The 18218-nt window shown below is 41.0% G+C and overlaps 1 pseudogene and 1 gene segment (V, D, J or C); both read right to left on the bottom strand.

Moving 5' to 3' along the window:
- Window positions 1–18218, bottom strand: part of LOC112676301 (immunoglobulin lambda variable 1-40-like) — a 274011-nt gene that overhangs the window by 207116 nt on the left and 48677 nt on the right.
- On the bottom strand, window positions 609–1610 carry LOC125753692 (immunoglobulin lambda variable 8-61-like; annotated as a pseudogene).

The raw sequence follows: 18218 nt of genomic DNA, 5'->3' as shown, positions 1-18218 counted from the left end.
TGAAACACGCATAGGTGGTCCATAGTTTAAGTGTCTGCCTTTGGCTCAAGGCATGATCCTGCAGTCCCGGGATCGAGCCCCACATCAGGCTCCCCACAGTGAGCCTGCTTCTCCCTCTGCCTATGTCTCTGCCTTTCTCTATGTATCACTCATGAATAAATAAATAAAATCCTTTAGAATAATAAATATGCATCTATAGGGGCTCCTTGTTGGCTCACTCACTGGAGGGTGGGATTCTTGATATTGGTTGTAGGTTTGAGCCCCATGCTGGATGTAGTCATTCCAGAAAAATAAAATCTTAAAAAAAGGAAAATATAAATATAAATGTAATGTTTCCTAAAACATAGCATGATGGTGTGTGCTGTCATCTGTATGGACTTCATCTACTATTCTACACGTTTTATGAGCAAAAAAGTATTAGTGATGTGAAGATTTATTAGTATTAATAAACATTTTGTCTAACAGTTTAGAGGGTCCCTGGATATTGTCTTTAATAAAGGAAAGGGTTACAGGGAGGCACAATTTCAAGCCAGTATCCCGGGGGCATATGCTCTACTGCTGTCACCAGTAATGGGATTAACAACCTTAGTGCATTGTCCCTGCTTGGGAGCTATGGTCCCAGCACTGTGGCCCACCCACTCATCTGTCTCTATCACTGTGCTTAGCATCACTGTCATGCACCTGACTGTAAGCTCCACAGAAGCTTCTCAATGACAAGGACAAGATACAAGGTCCCAGGGGTTTTTGTGTCACTTCTTCCTTATCTGAGATGCTGTGGGTAAGTGTAGCTGCTCCCACTGCCATGTCGTGTAAAACAGTAATAGCCTCGTCCTCAGACTGGGCTCCTGTGATGGTGAGGGCGGCTTTGTTCCCAGAGATGGATCAAGAGAAGAGATCAGGGACCCCAGAGAGGTGGCTTTTTGTGTCATAGATAATCTGCAAGGAGCCCGCCCTGGGGTCTGCTGGAACCAGTTGGGGTAGTTACTTGTAGTGACTGATCCAGAGCTGAGGCCACAAGTGAGTGTGACTATCCCTCCTGGAGACACTGACAACGATGCCTCCTGGGTCACCACAATCTGAGAATCTGCTCCTAAAACCAAGAAGAGGAAAGGTATAGTTATGGGAGACAAGGGTTACATGAGTCCCTGCTTTTATGTTCCCCCAACAGATGCAGAGTCCATTTCCCTGACCTGAGCCATGAGCAAGTAGCCCAAGAAAAAGCACCATCCAGGCCATGGTGGGGACCCTCACTGGAGGTGGACTCCACAAGCTCTTTGGCTTGAGTAGGGTGTCCCTGGGCCTTTTCTTGACTCCAGACCTATGATAATAAGCAAGTGCTTTATGCAAATCAGCTTCCTCTCTATCCCTCCCCCATGGTCACGAGCAAGTCATGGGAGATCTTGAAAGGGGCAGATGCTGGGACATCACACACAAACGTCTGCAGGGTGGCCTGGGGCACTGATTATCAGGAAGACATCTTTCATTAGATCACCTACCTATGACCCTGTGACCTCCATCCCAAAGTTCCTCGCTGAGAATCCTGAGAGATGTATGCGGAGATGGATACATTCTCCAACTCCTGGCCCAGCCTCTAAAACACCTCAACTCTAATCACTCTCTGGAACATTTCCTTCCCTCCCCAGGGACATTGCCCCTTGTTTCCTTGGAGGATCTTAGCAGCCACTCCTCCATCCATGAGGACACTGGGAATCTCAGAGTCCATGTGACAGATGTAAGGATGGTGGTCTCCTCTTAGTTAATCATGGATAGTGTCTACAAGTAGTCCAGGGAGTGCCAACTGAGGATGTCTCTTTATCAGAAAGGAACCCAACACTCTGTGAACAAGTGAAATATAAGAAATAGTGAACGATGGGCAGCCCAGGTGGCAATGTGTAAATTGCCCTGGGTAACATTGACATTTTCACGACATTAATTCTTCCAATCCATGAACATGGAATATTTTTCCATCTCTTTGTGTCTTCCTCCATTTCTTTCAGAAGCGTTCTGAAAGTGAAAGTGAAAGATTTAAAGTTCTCTAGAGAAGCCCATTGATTCAACCTTGATAATAATTCTACTTGGGTTACCCTTATAAGCTGACTTATTTGGTTATTTTTGCTGTTGTCAGAGTCTCCTGATAGGTTCACCAACCTCCATGGTGCAGGTCTTGGCTTTTTATCTCTGTCTTTGCTATGAGAATATCATACCTTTGGGGACAACAAGTCTTTTGTCATTGATTACTAGTATGGGTTCTCAATTATTCTTGGATATTACCCTTACAGCAATTATTTTGTAACAACTGTCTGATGCATTTAAGATATTTTTGGTCTACTTTTATAATTTTGCTCAGTACAAATGTTGATATTAAATAACACTGCTATAAATGGTCTATAAAATTGGTTTGGGGAGCCTGGGTGACTCAGTTGGTTAAGTGTCTGCCTTCAGCTCAGGTCAAGATGCCAGAGTCCAGGGATGGAAGGAACCCTGCATCCAGTTCCCTGCTCAGTAGGTGGTCTGTGACTCCTCTCCTTCTGATCCTCTCCCTGCTCCTGCTTTCTCACTCACTCATTCTCTCAAATAAATAAAATCCTGTACAGAAATTAATATTATACCAACCCACTCCTCAGTACCACTGTCACCTACTTCCTGAAGGGATAACTGATAACACTCTCAAGGATGTGCTCTAGTAATTTATATACACACACTCCCACACATAAACGCACATACACAACACATATATTTTACATAACATAGTCTTGGGTTTTTTTTGTGTAGTTCCATTTTTCCATATAAAACATATTCAGTGATATTTGACAAGCTTATGTCTTTCATTTTGATTCATAATTCATCATTATTCCATAGGATAATTTACCATAATTTCATCATTTTTCCACAAAGAAATATTCATGTTGGTTTCAATTATTTGTTATGTAACACGTCTTAACTAGATGTACCTGTATATTTATCTTGGAGTGTATTAGCTAGATAATTTTCATTACACTTAAAAAAATTTCATTAGACTTGTTTTCTAAAAATGTAATGCTGATGCAAACCATATATATATTTAATATTTGATAAGAATTTAAAATTTATGCTCCAAAATTGGTTTATCAATTTATATTCTCACCATAAAAGTATGAGAGTTCCTATTTCAGCAGACATATTACAGTGGATAAAATCAAACTTAATATCTTCCAATTTTATCATTGAGAAATAATTTCATTGTTCAGTCACACTCCATTTATTAGTGACATTTTCCAGACCTATATATTGATTTTAGATTTATTATTTTTCTAGGGCATCCATAACAAAGCGCCACAAACCAGGTGGCTAAATGCAATAGAAAGGCATTTCTGCTGTTCATACACAGCCCCACAGTTTGTAGGGCCTGGACGTGTTCTGTCTGGAACCTGCAGAGGAATCCTTCTTGCCTCTCTGTAACTGTGAGAAACTTGAGGACAATTTTTAGGATTCACTGTTTGCAGCTGCAGAACCTCAGTCTCTGCCTCCACCCTCCCATGGAGCCCTCCTTGTCTCCATCTGACTGTCTTGCTACAAGCACACCAGTCAATTGAATTAGGAGGCCACCCCACAGCATCATCGCCTCATCTGTACTAATTACATCTGCAGCACCCCATTCCCAAATAAGGTCACTCTCATAAGTCCTGAGCTCTACAATTTCAACATATGTTCTCTGGTAGATACAATTTAAATTAGGATATTAGGAAAGAAGAATCCTTTCCAAAAAGGCTTATGATTGTTACTATTTTTTAATATGCAACATGGTTGCATTGCACTGAAATGAAACCTAATAAACATCAAGAAAATACAAAATGAAAATTCCATTTTTCTTTTTAAGCTGTAAAGTAGTATTGGTAATGCTCCTTTTATACTGTAGGAAATGTATTTAGCCTCAATCTATAATTCTGATACAACAGAAATTTTGTAATACAAAATACCTGAATTTGGCTTTTTGTGAACTAATGCCTCCTAAGTTATTCATACACTTACTCCGTGTTAGGACTCACAGAGGGATGGAAATCAACCAAGACCCTTCCCATGCCCATCTTTCCATGGCTGGTCTGCATTTACAGTGCTTTGGGCTCAGGTGTTTGGCCATGAGATGTCAGTAATCACATGATATTTGTATCCACACTTGATGAAACAAAGTTTATATGTCCCTTCCTCCTCTGGGTCTCTCACTATGCCCACACCACCATAGTGTAGCCCCAGCGGTACTCAGCCTCATCCTCAGGCTGGGCACTAGGGGACAATCCAGTCAGATTTGCCCCCAAGATGGGAGGCTGAGAAATGGGTGGAGGTCTATGAGTATTTATTGTTTTTATTATAAATAAATGACCTAGACTTGGCCAGTATGCTACTAGATCCAGTATAGATAGTGTCCTGTGCTGGAGGGATAGGTGAGAGTGACTGTCCCTCCTGGGGATATGGCCATGAAGGCTCCTATGCCACCACAGTCTGAGAACTGGTCCCTGAAATGAAAATAGACACATGTTAGGGATGAAGAAGAAAGGCAGAGGGATCTCTTCTAAGGATGCCTCAGAAATCTCCATGATCTGGGAGAGTGGGTGAGGAGAGGGAGAAGAGAAATCCAGGTCATGGTGTGGAATTTTAACAGGATCTCTGGCCTTACATCTGGGTCTGATCTCTAGGATGTCTCTTTTATTTAAGTTTTTCTTTATATTCCAATTAGCTAACACACAGTATAATAAGAGTACAACTTAGTAATTCAAGACTTATATAAATGAGCCAATGCTCATCACAAGTGCACTTCTTAATTTCCATCACCCATTAAACCCATCCCTCCACCCATCTCCCTTTTGGTAAGCATTAGTTAGTTCTTAAGAGTTAAAGGTCTGTTTCTTGGTTTTCCTCTCTTTTTTCCCTATGATACTTTGTTTCATTTCTTAAATTCTACATGACTGAAATCATATATTTGTCATTGCCTTATTGACTTATTTCACTTAGCATTATACTCTCTAGCTCCATCCACATCATTGCAAATGATAATATTTCATTCTTTCTTATGACTAAGTAATATTCCATCATATATCTAATATATATTATATTATATATTAATATATAAAACATCTTTAACAATTTATCAAAAAAACAATTTATCAGTTGGGCTGATTCTATAATTTGAGTATTGTTGACAATGCTAGTATGAGCCTCGAGGAGCATGTATCCCATTGAATTAGTAATATTGTATTCTTTGGGTAATTACCTAGGAGGGTAATTGCTGAATCCTAGAGTATTTCTATTTTTAACTTTTTGAGTATCCTCCAAACTGTTTTCCAAAGGAGCTACACAACTTTGCACACCCAACAGTGCAAGAGGGTTCCCCTTTCTCAGCAGCTTTGCCCACACCTGCTATTTCCTATGTTGTGTCCATTAGCTGTTATGACTGATGTGAAGTCATATCTCAGTTTCGTTTTGATTTGTATTTGGGACGTTTCTTTTATCTCTTCCTCGGCTCCAGGGATGAAGGGCATGCGTGGTGGTATATTATGCAAATAGGAGTGCACAATGCCATCTGATACTGGATCCTCAGCCCAGTTAGAACCTTCCATCCAAGAAGGAGTTCAAAGATGGGTGAGAGCTATGAGTTTGTCCCCTGGGAAGAGACAGCTACAGGCCCCAAATCAGGTGGAAACATTTCAGTTGGTTTCAGGCCTGGCCAGCTCTGAGCAGGTGCACAGCGCCCCCTGCTGGCAGCCTCAGCATATCAGTCAAGGTGGTGGGAACTGTGCAGAAGGAATGGAGCCCATTTTTGGTTTCAACAAATAAGCCAGAAAACAAACAAATAAGGAGTGTTACCTACTCTTGAGTCCCTCTGGAGAGTTTCTTTTTTTTCGATGACTTCTTATCTTTTTCAGTTCTAAAACTTCCATTTGGTTTGTTTTGATGATTTCTCTTAATTTCAGCATTTCTATTTTTTCCATTTGTTTGAAGAATGTTTGTAATTTTACATCACATGGATTTTATGATAGTTGCCTGAAACTACCTTTCCAATAATTACAGCATATGACTGATCTCAGTGTTGGTGTCAGTCGATTATCCTTTCTCATTCAGGATTTTATTTTCCTGGTTTTTGACATGTCATATTTTTTTATTGGATCCTGGATATTATGGCTATTATATAATGAGATGCTTGGTCCGTAGTTATTTTTCCTCAAACAAGTGATCCTCCCGCTGAGGTGCAGTAGCAAGTTATGGGTGTTCGTGTCGCTTCCAGGTGGCTCAAGTGTAAATGTTTACCACTCTGCTGCTTACTCTCTGCTGGAGAAGGTGGGGCAGTGATTGCCACTTCCCAGCTGCCATCAGGTGGGGGTGTGGGACATGCTCCTTACTGGGCCCTGCCAACCTCAAGGTGGGATGCACAGGACTGAATTGAGCTGCTTTCCTTCAGGAAATGGATGCACTGCTCCCCATTGCTTTCCTCTCCTCACTGACACCAGGGAGTGGAGAGGTGAAAGGCAGGTCCAGCTTCCTTGCATCCTGCATCATAATTCAGTGTTTTTAGGCCCAGGGAGAGTCCAGGCTCACTTCTGAAATGTTCAGATGGTCATCAGCAATGGGTGCATGACTGCATATCAGCTCTGCCATGTACCACGGCATTCATTTTCCCTGCTGAGGAATGGGGTTCAGATGAGCTCCCCAGAAGATGCTAAAATCATGAGTGGGAAAAATTGGAATGCAAACTAGTCAACTAGGCCTGCCTTGCCCAGAATTGTTGATGTTCCCATGCGATGGAGGCTCAGTTACCTACTGAGTAGCTGACAACATGGCTGCTGGGTATTGGGGCACTGCCTGCTTCTGCCAGGAGGATATGGACACCAGGTCTCTACTGAGCAATAATGTGAACACTTCATGAGGGCACAGTTTGGGGATTCATTAGTGTGTGCAAGTGGTGGGCAGGTTTGTTCAAATATTGCCTCATCTCAGGCCAACTTCTCTCTATATCTTCTGACAAGAGGAGTTGCTGCTTTTGGCGTTTTGGTGTTTTTTGGTTTTATTTTCTGGATCTCAGGCTCTGGATGATTCTTGGTTGGAGGAACCTACAGTATCTTGTCTTACCTGTGGGGGACATCATACAGGAAAAAGAACCAGGGTATGCACTGCTGTGTTTCCCTCAATTTGTTTGAACTCTTCCTTCTTCCTTCTCCTACCTTATGATGTCTTCTTATGCTTGTTTATTGTCGTGTGTCAGGACATTTCAGTTGTAAGAGAGGACCTGCGTGAGTGGGAGCACTTCTTACTGTCCAGAACTCGGGAACCCCATGGTGCCTGCACTGAATGCTTTCTTCCAGGGCTAGGATGGCGGGGATCCTGCTGAGGTGCTACGATGGAGGTGATTTATCTTGACTCTCAAGCTGTGTAATTAAAAGACAAAGAACGTGATTATTATTTTTTAATAATCAATTTATTTTTTATTGGTGTTCAATTTACCAACATACAGAAAAACACCCAGTGCTCATCCAGTCAAGTGCCCCCCTCAGTGCCCATCACCCATTTACCCCCACCCTCCACCCTCCTCCCGTACCATCACCCCTAGTTCGTTTCCCAGAGTTAGGAGTCTTTTTGTTCTGTCTCCTTTTCTGATATTTCCCACACATTTCTTCTCCCTTCATTATATTCCCTTTCACTATTATTTATATTCCCCAAACGAATGAGAACATACACTGTTTATCCTTCTCAGATTGACTTACTTCAGTCAGCATAATACCCTCCAGTTTCAGGCAGCCCTGGTGGCTCAGTGGTTTAGCGCTGCTTGCAGCCCGGGGTGTGATCCTGGAGACCTAGGATCAAGTCCCACATCAGGCTCCCTGCATGGAACCTGCTTCTCCCTCTGCTGTGTCTCTGCCTCTACTCTCTCTCTCTCTCTCTCTCTCTCTCTGTGTGTGTGTGTGTGTCTCCATGAATAAATAAATAAAATCTTAAAAAAAATACCCTCCAGTTCCATCCACATTGAAGCAAATGGTGGGTATTTGTCGTTTCTAATGGCTGAGTAATAGTCCATTGTATACATAAACCACATTTTCTTTATACAATCATCTTTCAATGGACACCGAGGCTCCTTCCACAGTTTGGCTATTGTGGACATTGCTGCTAGAAACATCGGGGTGCAGGTGTCCCCACATTTCATTGCATCTGAATCTTTGGGGTAGATCCCCAACAGTGCAATTGCTGGGTCAGTAGGGCAGGTCTATTTTTAACTGTTTGAGGAACCTCCACACAGTTTTCCAGAGTGGCTGCACCAGTTCACATTCCCACCAACAGTGTAAGAGGGTTCCCTTTTCTCCACTTCCTCTCCAACATTTGTTGTTTCCTGTCTTGTTAATTTTCACCATTCGCACTGGTGTGAGGTGGTATATCATTGTGGTTTTGATTTGTATTTCCCTGATGGCAAGTGATGCAGAGCATTTTCTCCTGTGCATGTCTATGTCTTCCTCTGTGAGATTCCTCTTCATGTCTTATGCCCACTTCATGATTGGATTGTTTGTTTCTTTGCTGTTGAGTACAATAAGTTCTCTATAGATCTTGGAAACTAGCCCTTTATGTGATACATCATTTGCAAATATCTTCTCCCATTCTGTAGGTTGTCTTTTAGTTTTGTTGACTGTATCCTTTGCTGTGCAAAAGCTTCTTATCTTGATGAAGTCCCAATAGTTCATTTTTGCTTTTGTTTCTTTTGCCTTCGTGGATGTATCCTGCAATAAGTTACTGTGGCTGAGTACAAAAAGGGTGTTGCCTGTGTTTTCCTCTAGGATTTTGATGGAATCTTGTCTCACATTTAGATCTTTCATCCATTTTGAGTTTATCTTTGTGTATGGTGAAAGAGAGTGGTCTAGTTTCATTCTTCTGCATGTGGATGTCCAATTTTCCCAGCACCATTTATTGAAGAGACTGTCTTCCTTCCAGTGGATAGTCTTTCCTCCTTTATCGAATATTAGTTGACCATAAAGTTCAGGGTCCACTTCTGGGTTCTCTATTCTGTTCCATTGATCTATGTGTCTGTTTTTGTGCCAGTACCACACTGTCTTGATGACCACAGCTTTGTAGTACAACCTGAAATTTGGCATTGTGATGCCCCCAGCTATGGTTTTCTTTTTTAAAATTCCCCTGGCTATTCGGGGTCTTTTCTCATTCCACACAAATCTTAAAAGAATTTGTTCTAACTCTCTGAAGAAAGTCCATGGCATTTTGATAGGGATGGCATTAAACGTGTATATTGCCCTGGGTAACATTGACATTTTCACAATATTAATTCGGCCAACCCATGAGCATGGAATATTTTTCCATCTCTTTGTGTCTTCCTCAATTTCTTTCAGAAGTGTTCTATAGTTTTGAGGGTATAGATCCTTACCTCTTTTGTGAGGTTTATTCCTAGGTATCTTATGCTTTTGGGTGCAATTGTAAATGGGATTGACTCCTTAATTTCTCTTTCTTCAGACTCATTGTTAGTGCATAGAAATGTCATTTATTTCTGGGCATTGATTTTGTATCCTGCCACACTACCAAATTGCTGTATGAGTTCTAGCAATCTTGGGGTGGAGGCTTCTGGGTTTTCTATGTAGAGTATGATGACATCAGTGAAGAGGGAGAGTTTGACTTCTTCTTTGCCAATTTGAATGTCTTTACTGTCTTTTTGTTGTCTGATTGCTGAGGCTAGGACTTCCAGTATTATGTTGAACAGCAGTGGTGAGAGTGGACATCCCTGTCTTGTTCCTGATCTTCTGTGAAAGGCTCCCAGTGCTTCCCCATTGAGAATGATACTTGCTGTGGGCTTTTTGTAGATGGCTTTTAAGATGTCGAGGAAAGTTCCGTCTATCCCTACACTCTGAAGAGTTTTGATCAGGAATGGATGCTTTATTTGTCAAATACTTTCTCTGAATCTAATGAGAGGATCATATGGTTCTTGGTTTTTCTCTTGCTGATATGATGAATCACATTGATTGTTTTATGAGTGTTGAACCAGCCTTGTGTCCCGGGGATAAATTCTACTTGGTCGTGGTGAATAATTTTCTTAATGTGTTGTTGGATCCTATTTGCTAGTATCTTGTTGAGAATTTTTGCATCCATGTTCATCAGGGATATTGGTCTGCAATTCTCCTTTTTGATGGGGTCTTTGTCTGGTTTGGAGTTAACGTGATGCTGGCCTCATAGAACGAATTTGGAAGTACTCCATCTCTTTCTATCTTTCCAAACAGCTTTAGCAGTATAGGTATGATTTCTTATTTAAACGTTTCATAGAATTCCCCTAGGAAGAAATCTGGCCCTGGACTCTTGTGTCTTGGGAGGTTTTTGATGACTGCTTCAATTTCCTCCCTGGTTATTGGCCTGTTCAGGTTTTCTATTTCTTCCTGTTCCAGGTTTGGTAGTTTGTGGCTTTGCAGGAATGCGTCCATTTCTTCTAGATTGCCTAATTTATTGGCGTATATGTGTTCATAATATTTTTTTTAAATTATTTCTATTTCCTTGGTGTTGGTAGTGATCTCTCCTTTCTCATTCATGATTTTATTAATTTGAGTCTTCTCTCTCTTCTTTTTAATAAGACTGGCTAATGCCTTATCTATCTTATTAATTCTTTCAAAGAACCAACTCCTGGTTCTGTTGATCTGTTCCACAGTTCTTCTGGTCTTGATTTCATTGAGTTCGGCTCAAATTTTAATTAACTCTCTTCTTCTTCTGTGCGTAGGGTCCATCTGCTGTTTTTTCTCTAGCTCCTTTATGTGTAAGGTTAGCTTTTGTATTTGAGTTCTTTCCAGTTTTTGAATGGATGCTTGTATTGCGATGTATTTCCCCCTTAGGGCTGCTTTTGCTGCATCCCAAAGATTTTGAACGGTTGTATCTTCATTCTCATTAGTTTCCCTGAATCTTTTTAATACTTCCTTAACTTCCTGGTTGACCCTTTCATCTTTTAGCAGGATGGTCCTTAACCTCCACGTGTTTGAAGTCCTTCCAAACTTCTTGTTGTGATTTAGTTCTAATTTCAAGGCATTATGGTCTGAGAATATGCAGGGACGATCCCAATCTTTTGGTATCGGTTCAGACCCGATTTGTGACCCAATATGTGGTCTATTCTGGAGAAAGTTCCATGTGCAATTGAGAAGAATGTGTATTCAGTTGAGTTTGGATGTAAAGTTCTCTAGATATCTGTGAAATCCATCTAGTCCAGTGTATCATTTAAATCTCTTGTTTCTTTGGGGATGTTGTGCTTAGAAGACCGATTGAGGGTAGAAAGAGCTAGATTGAAGTCACCAAGTATAAGCGTATTATTATTTAAGTATTTCTTCGCTTTGGTTATTAATTGGTTTAAATATTTGGCAGCTCCCACATTCGGGACATATATATTGAGGATTGTTAAATCCTCTTGTTGGTTAGATCCTTTAAGTATGAGATAGTGTCCCTCTTCCTCTCTCACTACACTACAGTCTTCGGGGTAAATTTTAGTTTAACTATTATAAGGATGGCAACCCCTGCTTTCTTTTGAGGACCATTTGAATGGTAAATTGTTCTCCAACCTTTTATTTTCAGGCTGTAGCTGTCCTTCTGTCTAATGTAAGTCTCTTGTAGACAGCAAATAGATGGATCCTGCTTTTTAATTCAGTCTGAAACCCTGCGCCTTTTGATGGGGTCATTAAGCCCGTTCACGTTCAGAGTTACTATTGAGAGAAATGAGTTTAGTGTCATCATGAAATCTATTCAGTCCTTGTTTTTGTGGATTGTTCCACTGAACTTCTTCTAAAAGGGGAATTTTAAGAGTCCTCCTTAAAAGTTCTTGCAGAGCTGGTTTGGAGTTCACATATTCTTTCAGTTCCTGCCTTTCTTGGAAGCTCTTTATCTCTCCTTCCATTTTGAATGAGAGCTTTGATGGAGAAAGTATTCTTGGTTGCTTGTTCTTCTCATTTAGGACCCTGAATATATCCTGCCAGCCCTTCCTGGCCTGCCAGGTCTCTGTGGAGAGGTCTTGCTGTTACCCTCATACTCCTCCCCATAAAGTTCAGGGATTTCTTGTCTCTTGCTGCTTTAAGGATCTTCTCTTTATCTTTGGAATTTGCAAGCTTAACTATTAGATGTTGAGGTGTTGAATGGTTTTTATTGATTTTAGGGGGGATCTCTCAATTTCCTGGATATGAGTGCCTGTTTCCCTTCCCAGATTAGGAAAGTTTTCAGCTAGAATTTGTTCAAATACATATTCTGGCCCTCTGTCCCTTTCGGCGCCCTCGGGAACCCCAATTAAACGTAGGTTTTTCTTCCTCTGGCTGTCGTTTATTTCCCTTAATCTATCTTCATGGTCTTTTAATTGTTTGTCTATTTTTTCCTTAGTTTCCCCCTTTGCCATCAACTTATCTTCTATGTCACTCACTCGTTCTTCCACCTCGTTAACCCTCATCGTTAGAACTTGCAGTTTGGATTGCATCTCATTCAATTGACTTTTAATTTCTGCCTGATTAGCTCTAAATTCTGCAGTCATGAAGTCTCTTGAGGCCTTCATGCTCTTTCCTAGAGCCACCAGTAGCTGTATAATAGTGCTTCTGAATTGGCTTTCTGACATTGAATTGTAATCCAGATTTTGTAACTCTGTGGGAGAGAGGACTGTTTCTGATTCTTTCTTTTGAGGTGAGGTTTTCCTTCTAGTCATTTTGCTTAATGCAGAGTGACCAAAAGCGAGTTGTATTGGGAAAAGGAAAAAAAGAGAGGAGAGAAAGAAGGAAAGAAAAGAGAAAGAGAAAAAAGAAAAAAGGAAGAGAAAAGAAAAAGAAAAGAAGAAAAAGAGAAAGAAAAAGAAAGAAAGGAAAAAAAAAGGTGGGCGAAGGAAACAAATCAAAAAGCAAAACAAAACGAAACAAAACAAAACAACAACAACAACAACAATAAAAAAAACATGGGGGAGTATCTTCTGATTCTGTTTACTGTAAGTCCCTTGAATTCCCTTGGAACTTGTCCGTCTAGCTGGTCTTCTGGGGGAGGGGCCTGTTGTGCTGATTTTCAGGTGTAAGCACTTGGGGAAGCTGCTCTGCCCCCTGCCTGGTGCAGGGCTCAGTGTGGGTTGTTTACCCCATGAGGTCCCTGGAGGAACAACCCCAGTGGCTGCTGTAGCTCTGGAAACCTGGATTCAGCTCTGCAGGAACTACTCCGTCTGCAGGGCCTGGAGGCTCCAGGGGCGGGGCCGCTGATCTGCTCAGCTCGGGGCAGGAGCGTCCTTGCTGTCCTGGGCCCTCCCGGCATCTGCCTTTCCCGGGGGTGTCCAGATCCTGGGCTGTGTCCCAGTGCCCTCTGCTCCGGGGCCTGCGCTGTTGGATTTGTGTTCCTGGTGGTGCAGCCCCCTCCGCGGAGCCACCGCCGGAGCCCCTCTGAGCTGCTTGGTTCACACTTTGTAATAATTCTATATGAATTCTTCTTTTTTAAAATTTAAAATATAATCTTTTTTTGTATATACTTTTTAAGGGAGTTCAATTTGCCGGCATATACAATAATGCCAAGTGCTCATCCCATCAAGTTTCCCCCTCAGTGCCAGTTACCCAGTCACCGCAACCCCCTGCCCACCTCCCTTTCCACTACCCCTTGTTTGTTTCCCAGAGTTAGATGTCTCTCATGTTCTTTCATCTGAATATTGTTGTTGTTGTGTTTTTTTTGTTGTTGATGTTGCCTATATATTTTTCTGGAAGGGCATAGCTCTCAGTGCTAAGGCTTTTCAACCTATATTTTATGACCATATAATGTCACCAGGTGAAATGTGTCTTCCACTTCTACTGACTTTTCTGAGTTCAAATTTTCCCATGAATGTTAGCCAGAAATTCTAATTTGTCTTTCTCATATACTTCGTATTTTTTAGGCTCATTCTGTAATTTACTCAGCATGATGATTCCTATCAAGAGAACATTACTCTAAATGGACCACTCCTCACTTCTGAGGGGTTCTTTGACCTCCCCTGCACTCAAACCCTCGTGGTCCTGCACTCTATGTACACTGGAAACTAGCCTAGATGTTTTGTTCAGATGTCCATGGAATTCACTGGAATTGTGGGTCTAAGATCTGAGTCCAATGAACAGCTGTTGTCCAACAAGTTGCCTAACAGGGAATAAGAGGGGATGAACAGTACACATTGAGGGGTTAAACCGGGGGCAGTGCCCAATAACAGGATGGTACCGAGTGTGGAGATGTATTTGGATGGTGGTGTTTGTAGGTGCACTATATTAAGACATCCAGTCCATTGTCACTGTGTCCTCCCACGTATTATTTATTTATTTATTTACTTATTTATTTATTTATTTATTTATTATTTTTTATTGGTGTCCAACTCACCAACATATATAATAACACCCAGTGCTCATCCCATCAAGTGCCCCCCTCAATGCCCATCACCCAGTCACCCCCACCCACTGCCCACCTCCCTTTCTACCACCCCTAGTTCGTTTCCCAGACTTAGGAGTCTTTCGTGTTCTCTCTCCCTCTCTGATATTACCCACTCATTTTTTTCTCCTTTCCCCTTTATTCCCTTCCACTATTTTTTATATTCCCCAAAAGAGTGAGACCATATAATGTTTGTCCTTTCCCAATTGACTTATTTCACTCAGCATAATACTCTCCAGTTCCATCCCTGTCGAAGCAAATGATGGGTATTTGTCGTTTCTAATGGCTGAAGAATATTCCATTGCATACATAGACCACATCTTCTTTATCCATTCATCTCTCGATGGACACCGAGGCTCCTTCCACAGTTTGGCTACTGTGGACATTGCTGCTAGAAACATCGGGGTGCATGTGTCCTGGGATTTCACTGCATCTGTATCTTTGGGGTAAATCTCCAGCAGTGCAATACTGGGTCGTAGGGCAGATCTATTTTTAACACTTTGAAGAACCACCACACAGCTTTCCAGAGTGGCTGCACCAGTTCACATTCCCACCAACATTGCAAGAGTGTTACCATTTCTCCACATACTCTCCAACATTTGTTGTTTCCTGCCTTGTTAATTTTCCCCATTCTCACTGGTGTGAGGTGGTATCTCATTGTGGTTTTGATTTGTATTTCCCTGATGGCCATTGATGCGGAGCATTTTCTGTTGTGCGTGTTGGCCATGTCTGTCTTCTTCTGTGAGATTTCTGTTCATGTGTTTTGCCCATTCCATGATTAGATTGTTTCTTTCTTTGCTGCTGAGTTTAATACATTCTTTATAGATCTTGACAAAATACAGCATCCATTCCTTTCACTTATTTAAATCTGTTTAATTTTTGGCAATCTTTATAGTTTCAGTTTACAAGATTTCTTTTTTTTCCTGCTGGTTATATTCGCTCCAAAATGTTTTACTCTTTTTGATGCTACCCTAAATGGAATTGTTTATTACTATCTTTTTTGCACTTCTTCATTTTTGATATAGACAAAACTACCTGATTGTATAGGTTATTACCACTTGAACTCTTGTAGGAGATACTAGATAAATCCCATTAAGGGTTGATGATATAGTTTGTTCCCTATTTCAGAAGAGTAGGAATAAGTAACGAAGCAGGGAAGAATATGAGAGGGCGTTCTGCATCCATGACCTTAAAACAAGCAATTTCATATGATTGACTGTATGCATAGGAGAAAATAGATGACTAAATAGAATGGGTGCTCCCTCCACCTCTTATGGGGAAAATAGAAAACCCTAAAGCTTTTCTTCTTTTCCAGGTTGAGATACACCTGATTTGTGTTTTCCAGAACCTATGGAATCAATTGTGAAACATGTATTTTACAAGGACCAAGAATCCTCTGATTGATACAGATGAAGGATTAATAGGTAGGGTGAAGAAGGAGATGCCCTCTGTGTACCTGATCCAGTGAATGTGACTGGATCGAGAAGAGAAATATGCTTCCAGCTCTTTGCTTCCTCAGGATCAGGACCCTGGGAGAGGACACCGACCTCCCTACAAGCAGCCTTTCTCGGCTGGTTTCCCAGCTCCCACTCCTTCCTTCAGCCTCTAACATCTCCCCCATCTCCTCACTGGACTATGATTCCCCTTTTCTGAGAACAGTGACATCTGGGGAATACCCCTCAAGCTTTGCTACACACCTCCGACTGTTGGATTATTTGAAGGTAAAGAAAAAAAGCATATTTCACTCCAGTTAGGCATCTTTTTTCTATTTATGCTGGAATCATGCAGTTAGTAACCTATAAGTTTCTATTTATAAATTATTTCCTGGATAGTTATACCTTATTTTTTTTATTCATATGTTCCTCCGCTGAAACATTTTCCATTACAAATCAAGAAGTTGCAGAAATTATGCAGTATTGAGTCTCTATAGAGAGCGCCAGATATTCATAAGGTACATAATTTTCATGTATTTGGTAGTATCTGAACTGTATATAAATATCTAAAATACATAGTTATAGATGGGATATGACATGAATATGAATAACAATGAATAACAAAAAGGTCAGATTGTGAAAATAAGGGTAATTCAGGTTGCGGAGGATGGGGACCATCTAAGTGATTTTGTAAGGAAGGAGGTTGCCAAAGACCAGAAGTCCTCCCCTGAGATGTGTGGGTCTGCCCCACCTCTGAACTCTCCAAGTGAGGAAGGATCTGAATGAGGATTCTTGAGAAGATAGATGGACCTTCAACAAAACTAAGGTTCCCTTACAAAGATACATCTTTGCTATATGAGGCCTATTCCCATACATCTACTCCACATGTTTGCCCGTCTCTACTTCTGGTCTTAGACAAAGGCAAGTATAAGAAGGAGAAGGTGGAGAAAGAAACTTCTTTGCGCTTGAGAAGAATGTGTATTCAGTTGAGTTTGGATGTAAAGTTCTGTAGATATCTGTGAAATCCATCTGGTCCAGTGTATCATTTAAAGCTCTCGTTTCTTTGGAGATGTTGTGCTTAGAAGACCGATCGAGTATAGAAAGAGCTAGATTGAAGTCACCAAGTATAAGTGTATTATTATCTAAGTATTTCTTCACTTTGGTTAATAATTGATTTATATATTTGGCAGCTCCCACATTCGGGGTATATATATTGAGGATTGTTAAGTCCTCTTGTTGAATAGATCCTTTAAGTATGAGATAGTGTCCCTCTTCATCTCTCACTACAGTTTTTGGGGTAAATTTTAGTTTATCTGATATAAGGATGGCTACCCCTGCTTTCTTTTGAGGACCATTCAAATGGTAAATGGTTCTCCAACCTTTTGTTTTCAGGCTGTAGGTGTCCTTCTGTCTAAAATGAGTCTCTTGTAGACAGCAAATAGATGGGTCCTGCTTTTTTATCCAGTCTGAAACCCTGCGCCTTTTGATGGGGTCCTTAAGCCCGTTCACATTCAGAGTTACTATTGAGAGATATGAATTTAGTGTCATCATGATAATATTCAGTCCTTGTTTTTGTGGAATGTTCCACTGAACTTCTTCTTAAAGGGGAATTTTAAGAGTCTCCCTTAAAATTTCTTGCAGAGCTGGTTTGGAGGTCACATATTCTTTTAGTTGCTGCCTGTCTTGGAAGCTCTTTATCTCTCCTTCCATTTTGAATGAGAGCCTTGCTGGATAAAGGATTCTTGGTTGCATGTTCTTCTCATTTAGGACCCTGAATATATCCTGCCAGCCCTTTCTGGCCTGCCAGGTCTCTGTGGAGAGGTCTGCTGTTACCCTAATACTCCTCCCCATAAAAGTCAGGGATTTCTTGTCTCTTACTGCTTTAAGGATCTTCTCTTTATCTTTGGAATTTGCAATCTTTACTATTAAATGTTGAGGTGTTGAACGGTTTTTATTGATTTTAGGGGGGGATCTCTCTATTTCCTGGATCTGAATGCCTGTTTCCCTTCCCAGATTAGGAAAGTTTTCAGGTAGAATTTGTTCAAATACATATTCTGGCCCTCTGGCCCTTTCGGCACCCTCGGGAACCCCAATTAAACGTAGGTTTTTCTTTCTCAGGCTGTCATTTATTTCCCTTAATCTATCTTCATGGTCTTTTAATTGTTTGTCTCTTTTTTCCTCAGTTTCCCTCTTTGCTATCAACTTGTCTTCTATGTCACTCACTCGTTCTTCCACCTCATTAACCCTCGTCATTAGGACTTCTAGTTTGGATTGCATCTCATTCAATTGATTTCTAATTTCTGCCTGATTAGCTCTAAATTCTGCAGTCATGAAGTCTCTTGAGTCCTTTATGCTTTTTTCTAGAGCCACCAGTAGCTGTATAATAGTGCTTCTGAATTGGCTTTC

Source organism: Canis lupus, chromosome 26 (genome assembly GCF_003254725.2).
Source record: "Canis lupus dingo isolate Sandy chromosome 26, ASM325472v2, whole genome shotgun sequence".
Lineage (NCBI taxonomy): Eukaryota > Metazoa > Chordata > Mammalia > Carnivora > Canidae > Canis > Canis lupus.
This window is presented reverse-complemented; position numbering and strand designations above follow the sequence as displayed.